The sequence below is a fragment of the Camellia sinensis genome, chromosome 9 (assembly GCF_055761805.1).
Source record: "Camellia sinensis isolate YWXY chromosome 9, ASM5576180v1, whole genome shotgun sequence".
Taxonomy (NCBI): domain Eukaryota; kingdom Viridiplantae; phylum Streptophyta; class Magnoliopsida; order Ericales; family Theaceae; genus Camellia; species Camellia sinensis.
The window spans coordinates 158,801,170-158,816,009 of record NC_138969.1 but is presented as its reverse complement, the minus strand read 5'-3'; positions in this window follow the sequence as shown (position 1 = coordinate 158,816,009).

Below are 14,840 nucleotides of genomic sequence, written 5' to 3'. Positions count from 1 at the left end.
GTTTCCACAGCTCATTGGATATCTTTTTGTTACTGATTGGCTTCCGCCAGCCCCCTTTATATTGTATTACTGTTATTACTGTTAAGCAGGTATTTGGTAATCACGGATTACTAGCCGGTTATGATGCTAAACCCTTAAGAGCGGGTTTGGGTCGTGGCAGGTAGACAAGCTTTCATCCTGTCGTCCGGGCGAACGTCCGGCCAACACCCATTCGGGTCATTTGAGCCGCTCTTTTTTGAGCCACCAAGCATTTTTATTTTTGTTATTACGTCAAAAAAAAAACAAAAAAAAAAATCATTCCTAATAAAAAAGAAAGGTTAATTTAAAAAATCAAAATTTTACAGGTCTTTTATTTTAAATATCAATATTTTAGTTTTGATAAATTAAATTATGAAGTTATATCCGTATTTTAATTTACTTTTTTCGTCCATCTACGTCTAAGTAAGGTAACCATTTTTTATTTTTAGTGATTTTATTTTTTTTAAAATGATTAATTACATGAAAAAAAATTTAAGGTTTCACGTATTTTTCATTTTAAATCCCAGTATTTTTCACTTTAATCCACCCATGGAGATGGATGGAAGGGACAAATTGAAATACAGATGTAACTTTAGGATTTGATTTGTCAAAATTAAAACACTAGGATTTAAAATAAAAACGCGTGAAACTTTGAAAAAAAAATTGTAATTAACTTTAAAATAAATTATATTTATTTAATAATGATATTTGTCGTGTTTATTTTTTTTTAAAAAAATATTTTTAAATATATATATTTATTGTTTATATTTTAAAAAACAAACATAATAAATTATACATGTTATGATTATTAGACACATTTAATTTTCTTATCAAGAACATTAAACGCGAGTTTAGTAAATCAATACACAAGGCCCGTGGCCCAGCAAGATTGAGGCCATTGCTCCATTTGTTTTGGGAGATAGAGATAAGAATGAGATTGAGATGGAAGCGAAGTGAAACTCATTATATGTTGTGTTTATTTTAGGAGATAAAGAGTAGGGATGGCAATGGGGGTCCTACCCTATGGAGACCCAATCCACATATATGGATTTTCCCCACTTTTGTTTATCCATTGGGTTAATTAAATGGTGTTTTTTAAATACCCATAGAATATGGGTCGGGAATGGGTACCCGTCCATTTCCCCATATTTGTGTTTGGGGATCTCATTCTCAATCATTCTCATTCTCACATACACCATTCGATCCTCTGTCTACCAAGTCATTTCCTCTCTCCCTGAGCTCGATCTCTCTGTAAGTAATCGATCAGTCTTATTTACTGTATTTTCATCAAAATTTCTCTGCTGAGTGGGAATATATATTGTGGTGGTGGTGGTGGTAGTTGTTTTCTCTAGATGTGGAGACTCTAGATTGCATTCTGAATCGGTTTGGGGGAGAACTCAGAAGCGTCATCGTTGACTGCCTATGCCGTCATGATTCTTCTTTCATCACCAATTTTCCAAGAGATTCCTTTCCAGCCTACTCCCATCAATGAAAACCAGACTTAAGTCTGGCATACAAGCCTCTTCTGAATAAGGAGACCCAGAGACCCAAGAATTTGAAGTTGATCTCTGAATAGCATCTAAGACATCAAAGTTAACAGATGCAAATAGTCATCATTTTTTTTTTTTTAACAGAGATGCAAATAGTCGTTTAGAGTAGTCTTCAGAACTGCAATGGCAAAATTCTTTAAGTCAACTCCAAGCAGTTCCTCAAATAGTTTGTTTGCTTGTTTGTTTTGTTTTGTTTTTTTTTTAAATTTCTTTTGCTTTTAGTAGAATTAGTGTGTTGCAAATATAAATGTCAATGAAATTCGATTGAAAAATTCGTAAGAAATTTGAGTATGATTACATGCAATTTTTATTTTTATTTTTCAATCACTAAAAACTTATTTGATTGTTTTAAAATTATATATTCGATTAATTTAAAACGATCTTCTTAATTAATTAATTAATGTGTATTTGATTTTGTTATTAAGTCAAAAAAATTAAATTAAATGTATATTTAGCTTTGGTTATGAACCTAAAAAAAAAAAAAAGGTCAAGTTGGGTTGGGGAAAATCCAAACCCATTAGGGGATGTGATGGGGAATGGAGAAAAATAATTATAGGGGAATGGGGATGGAGAATTAATAACCACCCCATTGACCTCCATTGCCATCCCTAAGAGGAGTTCTTAATCTAATGGAATTATTATGGGCCTTGGGGCCCATTTGTTTTTAGAGGTAGAATTGAAGAGATTGTTAGTGAGGAGAGTGAAAGTGAGGGATTAAGAAAAAAATGTGTTTGTTTGATAACCAGTGGATCAGTAATAGTTCATGTTTGTTTTGAGAGATGGGAGTGAGATTAACCATATAAAATTCCATAAATATCTTGTGCACTATTATCAAATTTAGGCTTATACCAACTAAAAAATAAATAAATTTTTACTCAATATTATTATTCTTCTTCTTTTTTTAAATATTAAATAACCCAACTATCAAAATTCTTTTACCCAATTTTATTCCTTTTTTTTTTATATAATATTAATGAATCCAGTTATCAATAAATTTTTACTAATGTTATTCTCTCTCTCTCTTTTTTTTTTCTTTTTTTTTTGTTGTTGCAAATATTAAAGAATTCAACTATGAATAAAATTTTACTCAATTATTTGTATTTAATATTACACGAGCCACATTATGAGTCTCATTTCAAATATTATAACAAATTTAGCAATAAACACAAGGGTAAAATAGTCAATTAACCCATAGTTCCAAGGTATTCATTTTTGAATATCACCTCCTCTAGGCCACTACCAGTCCCCTCATCCAAGGTCTTTTATAGTCCCATGGGACTCTTAATCCCATGACCACTTTCCAAAACAAACACAATTTTTTGAATCCCACTTCACTGCTAGTTTCAATTCCGTCCTCCAACTCTATAAACAAACAAAGCCTTGGTATTGGGATTGAGATGAAGGAGGTGAAGGTGGTATTAGGAAAATAGTCCTCCGGCTTAGTTTTTTTTTTTTTTTACATGTTAATGCTTAATGTTTTTGTATTTTTTGTTAAGTACAAATCATAATCTTATTTGTTAAGTACAAATCATAATCTTATTTGTTTTAATATTTTATATTTCTTTTATAGGGTAATAAGGCTGGGGCTCACCTCCAGTCCTCTATCTGGACTGGAGGGTCTAGTCCGGCCCATTAGACTCACTTTTGGATCCCTTTTTCGATAATTCGAACCGTTCGCATTTTAGGGTTTGTTGAGTATCTTATCCTTGTAAAAAATCACGTCAATTAGATAATGGATATTATGTATTCAGATCACTTTTTTATGAACTGTTAATTTCCTAACCGTCTATTTTTTTCAGACAAAAGTGATCTAAATACATAGTATCCGTTATCTGATCGATGTGATTTTTTACAGGAATAATGTACTCAGCAAATATTAAAATGTGAATGGTTCTGATTATGCCCAAAAGTGGGCCCAATGGGCCGAACTGAACCGAACTGTCCCAGATTTGGACTGGAGACCATCCAAACCTGAGTAATAATTTAACAATCTCCACACTAACAACTATTATCAAAACAACCACAAGTTTACATAATTCCCTCGCTATCAATTCCCTTATTATTAATCCTCTCGCTATCAATCTCTTTCATTCTACTTCTAAAAACAAACGGGGCCTCAAAAGGCTAAGACAAAAGACTTTCTATAAAATAAAACTAAAAAAATTAAAAAAAGGTACTTATTAGTAAATTTCAAACATAAAGTTTAGTTTCAAAATAAAACGTTTGTACCAATTAGTCTTACATATTTTTAATTGTTACCAAATTTATTTATTTTTTTATAAATTTAAAAATGCTGCTACATCCCACAACCACCGGACTTCTGTCAAACGGTCACCGGAGACTCACCGCCGAGAAGTCACCGGAGTATTACTAGAGTGTTTTGAACATTGTTGGAAGTCACTGGAACGTCCAGAATATTCGCTGGACGTCAAGAACATCGTTGGAGACTCACCGGAATATCCAAAATAATGTCAAAAAAAAGAAGAAGGAATAAATGAAAAAATTATAGTGAAAAAAATATAGCAAAATGTGCTAAATATTGACAAACTTGAAAGAAAAAAAAAAAGAAGTAACAACAAACAACAACAATAGGAAAAAATATATATTATTTTTCAATTTTTGTAGAGTTTAAGCAAATAATCTCTAATATTGATTAAACTAAAAATCAAGTTTTGAAACTGTAAAATATTACAGTTCCAAAGCATGATTCTATTAAGCATTTATCCTTATTAATCAAATTGGAAAATATGTTATGAAACTACAAATTTTTACAGTTCTAAAAATTGTTATGAAATTGTAAAATTTTACAATTTTAAAGCATGATTCATTCCAACACCCAAAAAAAAATTGTAACTGTAAAATTTTACAATTTTCACCGCCTATAACTAAAACTCGAAAATAAATTGTTTAGAACTTAAAAATTTTCTCCATTAAAACAGGAAAATGGAAGTGTATAGCAGAGAAAATGTAGAAAAATTAAGAGATCCAATGAGAGAAATAGATATAGAGAGAAGATTGTATTTCGACAACTATTTTTTGTTTAGATCTAGTCGGATCTCACGTAGATCTACTCATCTTCTTTACCGGAAACTCGTTTCCTTCATCGTTGGTGAAGGTGAAGTAAGGAGTTGGTGGTTGGTGATGGTCAGTGGTTGTCAGTGAACCCTAATCAATGGTGGTTGTCAATCGCCGATGACTATATATTAGAAAGAGAAAGAGAAGAAGTAAGGCATAATCGTCGGTCACCAAAAATTAAGAAGAGAAAGAGGTAGAGAAGAACGAATGTACAAAGAAAAATAAAGAAGAAAAATATATAGTGAATTTTTTAAAATATCTAAAAAGTTGTAAAACTAAGTAGAATTCTTCTATTCCAGGTAATTTGCCAAAAAAGAGAAACTTACTATGCAACAAAAACCTTAATTAACCATCTCTAAGGCCTCATTTGGGAACAGGCTAATTTAGTAACTTTTTAGCTATTTGGCTAAAAAAGTAGGTAAAAAAAACTTATATGTTTGGGATGACTTTTTGGCTAATTACGAAAAGACGTGCAAAAAGTAGAGATAAAAGAGAATCTTTGACTTTTTGGTATGAATTATTGGCGTTTTGACTAAAAGGATAACTTTTTGGCTAAAAAGGAAAGTCCCCAAACGGGGCCTAAGTCTACATCATCAACAAAGCCATTAGAGGATCTTTAACTGGCATCACATTGGTGCCTTAAAATCTCACTTTTATCTCAAGCTTACCGGATCGAATCAGTTTGGAATCATATAAATTTGATTATAATCAAGTATTTCTAAGGCTCAAAAATTGAATAAAGCAAGACAATTGAGTTTCACATAGACCATATAAAACATTCAAAAAAATTATTTGTTGTTCATACTTTACAACCTACCTCAACCATGTAAGTTTCTAACATTAGTGAGCCTAATAAGTCAGTTTGAGAAGTGAATTTTAATATAATTTTTTCTTACAATGTAATGTAATATTTCTTATTTCTAAAAACCTTTCTATCAAATGTTAAAAAACAAAATAATAAGGTCATGTTTATTGGTACTTTAAAAAGAGAATTGGATTGCTTGAACGGACTAGATAAGGGAGGATTGAAATCCATTAGATTGTAATATTGAGATTCATAGTCCTTGGACTATTTAGTTAGATAGGATATGTATCTCATGTTTGTTTAGTCATGAGATTAAATATCAGGAAATGACTATTTGGTTAGATAGAATATAAATCCTATGTTTGTTTCGGATATTATTGAGAAGGATAACTGCTCAAATGACTATTTTATCATTTTTAATTATTTTTAGCTAGTTTAAATAAAATTTTATTTTATTTTTTACACAATTAAATAAATTTATTTTTTTAAAGTTAAATAAATAAAATATCAATAAAAATATATGTTATTTTTTAATTAAAATTTTAAATAAATTTATTTTAAAAAATAATAATAATGAAATAATGAAATTAAATAAAACATCTATTAAAATTTAAATAATGAAATTAAATAAAATATAAACAAAATCTTAAAATAAAACATCAATAAAATATCTATAAAAATTATTTTAAAAAATTAAATGAATAAAACATCAATAAAAATTAAATAAAATTATTTTATTTTTAAATTGGGACATTTAAATTTTATTGAATTTTACTAAATATAATACATAATTAGATAGTAGAGGGTCAAAATGGTCATTTCACCACCTAATCTCATATCCCCCTTATCCACCCATTTGTGTCCCACCCCCCCATGGGACACAATAGTCCAACACATTTGGGACTAATAGCCCGAAGCAAAAATTTTGAACCAAACAACGGACTATTAGTCCAATTCCATGACTCAATCCCTCAAAACAAACTCCACCAAAGAGTGTTTGGTTGGGGACATGAGTGAGGGGATTAACTATCCCCCTAGTAATCTTCTCATGTGATAGGACTAACAAAGTCATAGGAGGGTTGGGATTAGAAATTGAGTGAGAAGATTAATAAAATTTTAAATGATTTTTTAGCAAAAATTATAATTTTTAGAATAAAAAAATAATTATAATATTAAAAAAAGGATAAAACACCAATAAATCTCAAAATATGATCTTGTAAACTGTTTAGTCCTCTATTGTTTCTTATTAAACCAAAAGTCCCATTAAAGTGAAAATTACACAAAAAGGTAGCCACTTACATGTTCAGGTTAATTTTTAAGGATAAAAATGGGTTAACTTTTAATTTAAACATGTAAGGTAGTCACTTACATGTTTAGGTTAAAATTACACATTTTGGACAATCTACACTATAGAGGTTTTAGATTTTCCCTCCTCATGGAACATATCACGCCCCCAAAATATAATACAAATAACCTAACTTATAAGAGAAATGAATATAATAGAATTTGTGTATTGTCATATATCAGAGTTTGTATTACCAAAGATGTTACATGCATTATACATTCATAAACGTTCATCCTGAATCTATAGCATGCAACACTAGCTAATAACAACAAAATAAATACCCTATGGGCTTACGTCTTTCCAAAACATTACTTGGTCACAACAAAAGAGAGTCATAAGCTCTGTACATATAGAGCCATAGGCTTGAATAAACATTCAAACACAAAATAACAAAATAGAGCCTCCAGCTCCTAAGTCCTTCCAAGCTACGTCCTTGGAGGAAGTATATCACCTGTACCTGAAAATGGTTTCCCAAGTAAGGTGAGTGTGTGGGTGATTTTCTGACCACACTGCCCGCTTAGTAACCAGCTGGAGAACACTGGCCGAATAGATGACACCTGGCTAACCTGTAACAGAAAGAGAAGATTCCGACGGTGGTTCGTCCACCCGGGGGCACTCCGACGATCAAGTCAGTATATCTCTCAACGATAATCAATAATGCTAAACTCAATGCTCAAAGCATAAAATTGCGTACCTTAGACCCATGGGGGTGCCTCTCTTTTATAGTTATCTCAATCCTAATCCTAATAGAAGCCTGACTTCTACGGATTCCTGTTCAGTACTTACTTTGGACTCCTCAAGAGATAAAGATAAACTCTCTAAGAGCTTTATCCTTATCTTGGCTAAGTCTCTTCTTTATACTAGGACTCTTGTCCCTTATCCGCTTATCTCGGATTCCGATATCTTCGGAGATAACCTCGGCTTAACCGAGATGACCTCGGCATAACGACTAGGACACGTGACACCTCGGCTGACACATCGGCGTCACCTTGCCACGTGTTGGTACTCAGAAATATATCCCCACAACTGCCTCCTAGGTTCTATTACCTCGGCATTCTGAGGTGATAGAACATATATCATTCATTTCTTTCAGTACATTAGTTCACAGTATTTTCAGCCGAGATCATTGTGTTGGCTGACATGTCTTCGTTAACGAACAAGAATTTCTAATAAGCGTCTTCATGCGTATGAGCTGTCAAACATCACTTTTTAACCGTTTTATTCACACGTTTCATTTTTATTGGATCGTGTTTATGACACGCCAGAAAACCGTCTTGTCTGTGTGCGCCATCTGACGCACTCGTTGCTCTAGGTGCATTTAATTTCCTTTTGCCGCCGTTTCAATTTTTTTTTTGACAAAAACTTGTTTGCCCTTTTTCATCTTCTTTACTTTTACATCAATTCCTTTGCTCTTTCTCTCTCTAGCCTTTGAATACACCATTGTTCCAGACTTCAAGCTCTGCAACTGCCTTCATTCTTCCTTCTGGTGAAGCTTTCTGCCGTTCTGCTACTTCTGTAACCATTGACTGACTTCGGCGATTTTTACACCGGCCTCTTTTCTTCGGTGAGTTTACTGTTCCTTCCGTTTTCAATTTCTTGATGCTTGCCATTACTTGCCACCACTACTGCATTTGTTTTAAACTTTTTAATTTGTGAATCATACACCTGAATGTGTTTTTCTCACGATTTTGCCCTTGCCCATATCTTGAACACACGCACTGTTTCACCACTTCCCTGTATTGTTGCCATTGTTCTTGGCCCTATACCTCTTGTATTCTTTATGCTCTTGATAGATCATCTTTGTTCTTGATTCTGAAACTCGTTCTTGTTTTTGTTTTTTGTGTCTTTTCCAGATTCATATCTTCAACTTTGTTTCCATAGACTTAGGTTTGGGATTTGTCTGTAGAACCCACAATTTAGGACAAAAATGAAACAACCCTTACAAATTTCTGCACCAGCTCAAACCTAGGTTTTTGCCGAGGTCCCAATAACCTTTTTGGAAAACATCTTCCTTCTGAAATCCAATACCTTTAGTTATCCCGATATTATAGGTATGTGAAAACATTGGGTAGACACCCCCTCTAAGCTAGACTTTTTTAGGCAAGAGTTTGAAATCCCAGCCGATGTCAATCTAAGGTTGGCTGGGGATGCTGACTCCATCATGCCTACGGATAACTCCATGCCCTTTCCTGTGGTTGCTTTTATTGAGTGTGGACTTCGGTTTCCACTTGACCCTTTTTTTCTGTCAAATCCTTCACTTCTATAAGTTGAGCCCAATGCAACTCGCCATCAATTCTTACCGAGTTATTACTGGTACCATAGCTTTAGTCAAACAAGAGAATCCCAGGATTACACTTGCCGATTTCCAGTACTGTTATACCATATGTCGTCTTAGAAAAGACACGGATTATGTCTACTACCTCAAGCCAAGATCCACTGAATATAAAATCATAGCCGACCTCCCAGACTCTAACAAGGGAGCTAGAGACGATTACTTCATCGTCTCGGGCAATTGGGAGTTTCAACCAAACGATGACCTCATCTTTATCCCTTAAGCCGAATAGTTCTTAGGGAAGGAGCTGGTAAGGGCCACCCTTCATAAGTTTTCTTATTTTCTTACATAAATTTTTTAATATTCTTTTCTAATGTCTGTGCTGTTCTATTTTTGCAGTTCTTCCTCAGCCTCCAAAGAACTTTCGCCAATCCTTCTTCCTCAGTAGGGATTTGAAGAAGCTACTGAGCCTGCCAGTCCACGAACGGAAGGCACCTTTGCTTCTCAACTTTATCCCAACCTATAAGTCAGCTCTGCCCGACGTCTCTAAGAGAAAGAAGAAAAGCCTCTCTCTACCTTATGCTACAACTCCACAGACTGCGTTCACATCTTGGACAGACCAAGGGTCAACTTCCGATCCAGCTGATCAGTCATCAACCTCGGCTCCATACTTGATTCCAATATCACAACGCCGTCGCCGACGCCGAACAGTTCCTACTGCCGAGATGGGTTGCCCAAAACAGATTGCGAAAGACCTCTTGGCCAGCATCCCTTCTGATGTTGATGCACAACCAACACAAACCATGCCTCCACCGAAGCCGAAAAGGATAAAAAAGGCTCAGCCAAAGGCTAAAGTTACTCAAATTGAGTTTGAGGATGCTCTGCCAATCTCCAAGTTAGCTGAGAGTGACAGATCTCAACCCTCTGCTGGAAAGAGGCGCTCTGAAGCCTAGCCATTAGAATCGCCCAAATCAAAAAGCCGAGGTCGTCTTCTGCAATGACCTCGGGGTCTAAGAAACCTGCTGCCCCCTGGGCCCCCGAAATTACCTTGGAAGATAAGCCAGTCATGGCCAACGACAGCGCCGATGATATCAATGTCGGCATTGCGCTCAGTACTGCTCTGCTTCTTCCAGGCGATCTGGAGCGAAACGCCGGGTTGAGGGAATACGAAAACTATGCATTGATGCTTCAACGCTCTGTTCAAATAAGTGTCTTTCATCTGGCACTTTTTCCTTCTTTCATATACTTAGAAATTTTTGTAATAACTTTTACCTTGTGTTTTCTTCAGGCTATCCAGCATGCCCACTCTTTTTCTGTTCAATCTTTCGAAAATTGGCAGAAGTTGGCCGAGATGAAAAAGGAGTTCTCCAACCTTCAAAAGACCAATAAAGGCTTACAGTCAAAAATAAAGAAGTTGGAAGACCAAGCTGAGGCCGCCATCAAAGCCCAAACTAAAGCCGAAGAGAAGGCTGAATCTTCCGAAGCCATCAGAAAGGTTGCTGAGTCCCAAAGAAAAGAGGCTGAGGAGAAGATGGCCCAAGCCAAAGAGCTTCAAGAAGCCTTGGCCACCAAAGAGGCTGAAATCAAAGACGCCGATGAAAAGGCGTACGCCCGGGGCATGGCCGATGTTACTGAGGCTTATGAAAAACAGGTGAAGGAGGCATGCAACAAGGGTTTCACCCTTGGTTGGATGTCCCTTCTGAAAAAGCTCAACGTTCTTGAGGACTCGCCCTTGAGAAAAGCCGACGCCATTCCTCTTCCATTCCCTCTATCTCCACCTCCAAGTCAAGACGTCGGCGAATCTGAGTCTGAGGATGAGGATGAGGCCTTGGTGAGAAAATCCAAGGATGCTGATGGGGCCAAGTCCCCTCTTCAGAAGGAGCAAGTCCTAGACTTGACTCAAAATGAGGAAGGTGATGAGGTTCCCAAAGACGCTGCTCATGATAAGGTATCAGCCGACGTCCCATTCGCCGACAAGAGTATTGAATAAACTTTGTAAGAAATTGATGCTAAGCTAACGGTGGAGAAGGCAACCGGGGTTGCTTCTCAACAATCGTCCGAGGTCCCAACCTAGCTCACCGTCGACGCTGAGGAACCTTAGTTTTCATGTCTTTTCTTTTGTACTTTGTTTTTCTTTGTTTTTTGAAACAATGTAAGCCCTCCATATGGCCGATGTGCCTCCCTTTTGTTAAATGCTAATACAACTTTTCTTTACTGATTGGTTGTACTTTTGTGTTCTCTTTGACTGCTTTTGCGTGATTCTATACTTAGAATATTCTGCATACTCTTCCTTCTTTGTACAATCTTCTCGGGGTGACACACATCGGATAGACAAACTTCTTGGTTTAACTTAGCTTGTAAACTTTTAACAAGTGTTGAACATCATGCTGGTTTAACTTAACTTGTAAATTGCTACAAATTTCAACAAGTATTCAATAATGATTTCGGTTTAACTTAACTTGTAAATTGTCCACAAATTTCAACAACTGTTAAACAATGACTTCGGCTTAACTTCAACTTGTAAATTGTCCACAAATTTCAACAAGTGTTAAACAATGATTTCGGTTTAACTTAACTTGTAAATTGTCCACAAATTTCAACAAGTGTTAAGCAATGATTTCGGTTTAACTTAACTTGTAAATTGTCCACAAATTTCAACAAGTGTTAAACAATGACTTTGACTTAACTTCAACTTGTAAATTATCCACAAATTTCAACAAGTGTTAAGTAATGATTTCGGTTTAACTTAACTTGTAAATTGTTCACAAATTTCAACAAGTGTTAAACAATAACTTCGGTTTAACTTCAACTTGTAAATTGTCTATAAATTTCAACAAGTGTTAAACAATGACTTTGGCTTAATTTTAACTTATAAATTATCCACAAATTTCAACAAGTGTTAAGCAGTGATTTCGGTTTAACTTAACTTGTAAATTGTCCATAAATTTCAACAAGTGTTAAACAATGATTTCAGTTTAACTTCAACTTATAAATTGTCCACAAATTTCAACAAGTGTTAAACAATGACTTCGGCTTAACTTCAACTTGTAAATTGTCCACAAATTTCAACAAGTGTTAAGCAATGATTTTGGTTTAACTTAATTTGTAAATTGTCCACAAATTTCAACAAGTGTTAAACAATGATTTCGGTTTAACTTAACTTGTAAATTGTCCACAAATTTCAACAAGTGTTAAACAATGACTTCGGCTCAACTTCAACTTGTAAATTGTCCACAAATTTCAACAAGTGTTAAACATATTCTTCTTTTCTCTGCCTCCTAATGTGAACCTGAGTTCCACTTGGGTTCTTATTATGCATGTATTCTAGAGACAATGTCAAGTATCTTGAAAAGAGAACTGAATCTTTATTTATTTGCTTCGGCAAATGGCAAAGGAACAAAGAAATTCTAATGATAGAAAAATTTCAAATTACAAGTGTTCTAAGGTCTTAGCAACTCTTTGCCCTCATTATCTTCAAGCCGATATGCCCCATTACCCAGTACCGAAATGATTCTGTAGGGTCCTTCCCAATTTGGGCCAAGCTTGCCCTCTCTGGGATCCTTCTTATTGCCGACGACTTTCCTCAGGACTAGGACGCCGACTTGAAACTCTTTTGGATTGACCTTTTTGTTATAAGCTTTTGCAAGTTGCTGCTGGTATGCTGCAAGCTGGATTGCAGCTTTCTCTCTTCTTTCTTCTAAAAGATCCAGATCTCGGGCTAAGAGTACATCATTAGTCTTGTTTTCTACTCCCTGAGTTCTGATTCCTGGGATGCCGATCTCTAACGGAATGACTGCTTCTGTGCCATAAGCCATGGTAAAGGGGAATTCTCCTGTTGATCTTCTCGGCGTAGTCCGATATGTCCAGAGTACATTGGGCAATTCGTCTACCCACTTGCTTTTTGCTACCTGCAGCCTCTTTTTTATTCCAACCAAAATTACTTTGTTGGATGCTTCTGCTTGTCCATTGTTTTGTGGAAAGCTTGGGGTTGAAAAGTAGTTCTTGATCTTGAACTTTGCACAGAAGTTCTTGATTAACTTGCTGTCAAATTGAGTTCCATTGTCTGCAACAACTGCTCCTGGAATCCCAAATCTGGTGATGATGTTTCTCCATATGAAGTTCTTGACATCCACATATCGGATCTTGGCAAGAGGTTCTGCTTCATTCCATTTTGTGAAGTAATCTGTTGTTATCAGCAAGTACTTTCTTTGTCCAGTTGCTTGGGGTAATTGCCCAACGAGATCCATGCCCCATTGGGCAAATGGCCAAGGACTGGATACAGGGTTCAGGTCAGCAGCTGGCTGGTGTATCAAAGGTGCAAACCTTTGGCATTGTTCACACTTCTTCACGTAGGCTTCTGCATCTTTTTGCATGTAAGGCCACCAATACCCCTGGGTAATGGCCATGTGAGCTAGTGTTCTGCCCCCAACGTGGCTTCCATAAATTCCTTCATGGATTTCGAATAAAAAATCTTCAACCTGCAAAGGGTGTACGCACCTTAAAAGGGGTCCAGTGAAGGATCTTCTGTAGAGGTATCCCTCTGCTGTTAGACTGAATCTTGCCGACTTCAATCTGATCTTGTGTGCCTTCTTACGGTTGTCTGGTAGCTTTCCTTCTTTTAGGAACGCAACAATTGCATCCATCCAGCTTGGTCCCATGTTTACGCACATTGCTTCATGCTCTGTGGTTGCTGGTTCAATGCTCGTGCCCGACAGGTAGTCAATCATTATTGTCCTTGCTTTTTCAGGTTGTACTGCACTAGTTAAGTTGGCCAACGCATCGGCGTGGCTGTTATCATCTCGGCTTAGTTGAAGTAGTCGGCAGTTTTGAAACAAGGCTGACAGTCTGATTACTTCTTTTGCGTAGGCCGACATTATTTCATCTCGGGCTGCAAACTCGCCTGTTGTCTGGTTAACTATCAGTTGTGAATCACAAAAAACTATTACCTCATCTGCTTGTACCGTTGCTGCCAACTTTAGTCTTGCAATGAGTGCTTCATACTCCGCTTCTTTGTTTGAGGCCTTGAACCCCAAACGAATTGGCTGTTCTAGTACCTGCTCATCTGGGGATATTAATACTACTCCTGCCCCTTCTCTTTGTCTGCTTGAACTCCCATCAACAAATAGTCGAAAGGAGTCGCCAATGTAGATGCTGTAGGGTCTGAGTTTTTCTTCTTTCTTTTGTTCTTTTGCCTTTGGTAGTGCTTCTCCTTGCTTGGTTGGACATCGCTCATCCTGGCTCAACGGAGCCCGATGTTTGATGTATTCTAGTGTGAACTCGGCCACGAAGTCGGCCAAAACCTGGCCTTTGATTGCTGTCCTTGGCCTGTACTCCAGGTCATACTGGCCTAGGGTCACTGCCCATCTGGCTATTCTTCTTGTCAGGTCTCCTTGTTGTAGTAAGGACTTCAAGGGGTGTTCTGTTAGCACCATAATTTTATGGGCCTGGAAGTAATGGTTTAACTTCCTTGAAGCCATTACTAAAGCTAGTGCCAATTTCTCTAAGGGTAGATACCTCGTTTCTGCATCGGCTAGGGTTTTGCTTACATAGTAAATAGCCCTTTGCTCCCCTTTTTCTTCTTAGATTAGTACTGTACTTATCGCATGTTCTGAAATGGCTAAGTACAGAAACATCTCCTCCCCAAGTTCTAGGTTTGAAAGAACTGGAGCTGTGGTCAAGTACTTCTTCAGGTCGGCCAAAGCGGCTTCGTATTCTTCTGTCCACAAGAAGTCTGTGGCTTTCTTCACCAAGTTGAAGAAAGGTCTACACTTATTT